General features: G+C 42.2%; 1 pseudogene; it reads left to right on the forward strand.

Annotated features, from left to right (window-relative positions):
- The first annotated feature begins 3,567 nt into the window (after window positions 1–3,567).
- Window positions 3,568–3,686, forward strand: LOC118611622 (annotated as a pseudogene).
- The last annotated feature ends 1,070 nt before the right edge of the window (window positions 3,687–4,756 follow it).

The following is a 4,756-nucleotide window of genomic DNA, read 5'->3' on the forward strand; positions in this document are numbered from 1 at the left end:
TAGAACCAGAATGCTTGGGTCCAAATCCTGGCTACACTGTCTACTAGCATGTGACCTTGATCAAATTACTTAACTTCTCTGGGGTTCTATTTGATCATCTACAAAGTAGGAACCGTTAGATTATCTACAACGTAGATGACGCTTAAACTAACCCACATAAAGCAGTTAAAACTGAGTGTATCACACACTAAACATTCAATAAGTGCCTACTTTTTCGCGTTTGTTCTACAAATAGCTACGGGACATCTACTGTGTGCTAGGCCGTAGGTCATTACTTCCTTCATAAGTGCCTCACTTTAATTCATTCATTCATCATATAGCCCCTGAGCCTCTGCTCTGTGCACACCGTATACTGGATGTTAAAAGGCACGCAGCAGTGACCCATCAAGACAGCCTCAGCCATGCCTCTAAGGGCTCACATTCCAGGGGGGGAGACAGACCTGTCCCTAAACAGTGATGATCCAGAGTGGGCAGGGATGGGGAGCAACGCCTGACCTAGTTATAAAGCCTTGGGCAAGTTTTTCTCTGAGACTCAGTTTCCTTACCTCCAAAGTGGGGATAATGATACTAACTCAACAAATTACATTATACAGCCATACAAATGAGGATATACTTCAAAAGTTAGACAAAGGCTCTGAAAACAGGTCCCTGAGAGCTAGAACTTATAAAGCTGGTGATGGTGGGTGCGGGTGCTGAGCTAGTTAATGAGGTCATGAACTTAACCCTGAGCCTTAACAGAGGGAATGCTTGGGTGGGAGCAGCTACACACACAGAGTTACTCCTTGAAGTACCATGTACAAGAAAAAAAAAAAAACCTGGGAAGAACAGATACACATGACATCGGATGGTTGGGAATAAGCTACAGTGACACCTTCCAGTTTGGAGTTCATGCTCCTCCCAGCATATTCCTGCCTCATCTTGCTGCTCACTCTTATGCTTTGTACTTGCCTCTAGTTGTGTCCTCTTTGTCTGCAGCTTCATTTTGTCTCCCCCATCTTGCCTTGCCTCATTCCTTCTGCTTACCTTCAGGTCTCTAAGAAACATTCTTCCTCCAGGAAGCCCTCCCTGACCTCTCCAGGCTGAATCAGGCACATTCTCTGCAAACCTTCATCCCACCCTTGGTTATGCCATTAAAGTGGGAGGTAAAGGAGAGAGGACATCTTCAAACCAAGAATATAACAAAATAAAATTGATTGTTGTGCCAGGCACTGTGCTGAGCATCCTGTCACCTGCCTGATGTCATTTCCCACTGTTCTCTTTCTTATCCACTCCTCATGGCCACACTTGACCTCCTAGCTCTTCCACCCAGGCACCGGGCCTGCATCAGTCAGCTAATCTGTATAACTTACCCCCAAATGTAATGGTTAAAACAACAGCATTTATGATCTCACAGTTTCTGCAGGTCAGGAATTGAATGCAGCTGAAGTTATCCCGGCTCAGCTGGGAAGTAATTCATCACTAAGCTCACCTGGTGGTTGCTGGCAGGATTTATTTCCTTGATGGCTGGCAGCTGAGAGCCACCCTACGTCCCTGGCATGTAGGCATCTCTGAGGGCAGCTGGCTTTATTAATCCGAGAAGAGCCAGAGAGAGATGCAAAGATGGAAGTCATTGTGTTTTGTAACTTCTCAGAAAGGACAGTCCATCACTTTTGCTGTATTCCATTCCTTAGGATACATCATTGCATGCAGCCTATGCTCATGGGGAGGAGTTACTCCTGGGAGTGAATACCAGGAGGCAGGATGGTTGGGAGCCATCTTACAATGGCTGACTCCTGCTTCCTTCTGGCCTTTGTAGTCACCCCTCCCTCTATCTTCAAGGCTCTTTCCCCAGATCTCTGCATGGCTTTCTCCCTCGAGCCTTTCTCAAGCTTTCCTCAAAAATCCCTTCCTCTGGGAGGCCTTTCCTGACCACCTTATTTAAATTGCAATACTTCCTAGGTAGGCCAAATAATGGTGCCCTTAGACCTCCATCGTTGCTGCCTGGAACCTGTAAATGCTCCCGTACGTGGCAAGAGACTTTGCAGCTGTGAGGTTAAGGATCTTGAGATACCCGGGTGGCTCCCTAACAGTAATCACAAGTATTCTTATAAGAGGAAGATTGGACAGAAACAGAAGCAATGTGACACTGAAGCAAGAAGCTACACTGCAGGCTTTGAAGACAGAGGAAGGGAGCAGAGCCAAGGAATGCAAGGAATGTGGCTCTAGAAGCTGGAAAAGGCAAGGAAATGATGATCCGATCCCAGATCCAATCCAGAGGGTGCTCGGTCCTGCCAACACCTTGACTTCAGCCCAGTGAAACTGACCTTCAGACGTGTAAAAATATAAATGCATTTAAGCCACCGAGTTTGGGTTTGTTTATTACAGCAGAGGTAGGAAACAAATACACATCCCAATGTGTTCCAATATAGTGAGGCATCTGCATACATGACGATGGTTCCATGAGATTACAATGGAGCTGAAAAATTCCTATCGCCTAGTGATAGCACGGCCATCCTAACACGGCAGTGCAACACCTCGCTCACGTGTTTGTGGTGACATTGGGGTAAATGCACCTACCGTACTGCCAGTCATATCAAAGTATAGCACATACTATTATGTACAGTACATAATACTTGATAATAAATGATTGTTACTGATTTATGTATTTCCTATACTTTTGCTCGTTACAGCATACTCTTATTAAAAAAAAGTGCTGTAAACAGTATGCCAGTGTCCCTTCATCACATCAATTTCTCTCGAGCAGCTGTGCAGTAGGCTACATCATCTAGGTGTGTATAAGTGTGTGCTGATGTTCACACCACAAAACCGCCTAACGGCGCATTTTTCAGATTGTTTCCCAACGTCGTTAACCAAGAGAGATAAAACGATGAGCTCTCGGAATCCGTTGCAGATTTATTCTATTGGAATAGGATCCAAATTGTTTATGAGTTGATAATTTTTTATGTAAGATGATGAATATGTGGGAGATGTTTTTTCACTACTGTCTACTTTCGTAGAATTTTGAAAATGTTCAGAAGTTTTGAATATAAATAGTATATTCAGTTCACTGTTCACATCACAGTGCTTTAAAAAAAAATCAAACATCATAAATATAAATAAGTCCCTCTGGGCATTTTTTCTGATCCCTTTTCACTCTCAACACATATAGAGATAGCCACTATCTAGAATTTAGTGATTTTTATTCTCTTCCTTAAGCTGGCTTGTATTATCTTAAAAACCACCTCATTTCACATTCTTTGTGATTTAAAAAAAATCAATTTAAACTTAAAGAGTTTTAAGTCTTTAAAACTTGTATTAGGGAGAATTTCAAACAAACACCAAAGTTGAGAAAATAATATAATGAAGCTCCACATACACTAAGCTTCATCGATTTTCAACTCTGGGCCGATCTTGCTTTGTCTATACCCCAACCACCTCCCTTCCCACCAGTCGATTATTTTGAAGTGAATGCCAGACTTCATATCAATTTCATCTGTAAGTATTTCAGAAGGCAGTGCCTATAAGAGTAAAATTCTGTAAACACATAACTACAATATTATTAGCACACCTCAAAAATAGTACTAATTCATCTACGACCATGCTACCCTGAACAAGCCCGATCCCGTCTGATCTTGGAAGCTAAGCAGGGTCACGCCTGGTTAGTACTTGGATGGGAGACCACCTAGGAAGACCAGGTGCTGTAGGCGTTAAAAAATAAATAAAATAAAGATAAAAAAAATAGCACTAATAATTGCTTAATGTCATCAAAGGTCCAGAAAGTATTTGAATTTGAGAGCAGAGAGACTTCTGTCTCCTTGTTCGTTTGGTCTCCTGTGCTACCTTATGTGGCAAAAAAAAGGACTTTGTGAATGTAATTAAGGATCTTGAGATGGGGAAATTGCCCCGGATTGTCTGGGTGGGCCCGATGTAATCACAAGGATCCTTAAAAGTAGAAGTGGGAAGCAGGAGAGTTAGAGATGTGACAATGGAAGCAAGAGATGGGAGAAATTCAAGTGCTGTCTTTGAGGACAGAAGGAGGACACGAGCCAAGGAATGCAGGCAGCTTCCAGGAGCTGGAAAATGCAAGGACGGGGCTCCCTCCCTGGAGTCACTAGTGGCTAGTGTGACTGAGGAACTGAATACTTAATTTTTATTGAATTTTAATTAATGTAAATTTAAATGGTCACATGAGGTCGGTGGTGATTGTACTGGACAGTGAAGACAATGACAGTGCTATAGCTATATGATTGGTCAAAAAATAAATATAGAAGAGATAGATAGATGTTCATGCTTTGTCAAAAATCTTCAAGGAACCATTTATGAGATAAAGAAGTGGGGCAGAAGCAAAGGAAAATCATTCTTTGGGGTCGTACTCTCAAGAAGGTCACATGGATTTTAGATAAAGATGCCCTGTGAGAGACCATCTCACATTCCATAACATCAACCCGCATGAGGCCACAAGCCACCAGGCGTTAGAACCAGCAGACACAACAAATTACAGAAGTGATAACCCCAAACACCAGATGACAGAATCACCAGACAGATACTATCAAATTACTAGGCTTAAAATGCTTAAAAATAGAAAAGAATCTGAAACATGAGAAAAGATCGAGACACTGCTTAAGAATAAATAAATAAAAAGGCAGGCCTACTTGAAAGAAGAAGGATTAGATTTATATGAGGGACATCCCTTGAAGAGGCTACTTTAAGACTGCTTTGCCAAAAATAGCAATGGTGATGAGCATTTCAGTCAGAATGAAATCCAAAAAGAAGGAAG

The sequence above is a fragment of the Rousettus aegyptiacus genome, unplaced genomic scaffold (genome assembly GCF_014176215.1).
Source record: "Rousettus aegyptiacus isolate mRouAeg1 unplaced genomic scaffold, mRouAeg1.p scaffold_m13_p_14, whole genome shotgun sequence".
Taxonomy (NCBI): Eukaryota; Metazoa; Chordata; class Mammalia; order Chiroptera; family Pteropodidae; genus Rousettus; species Rousettus aegyptiacus.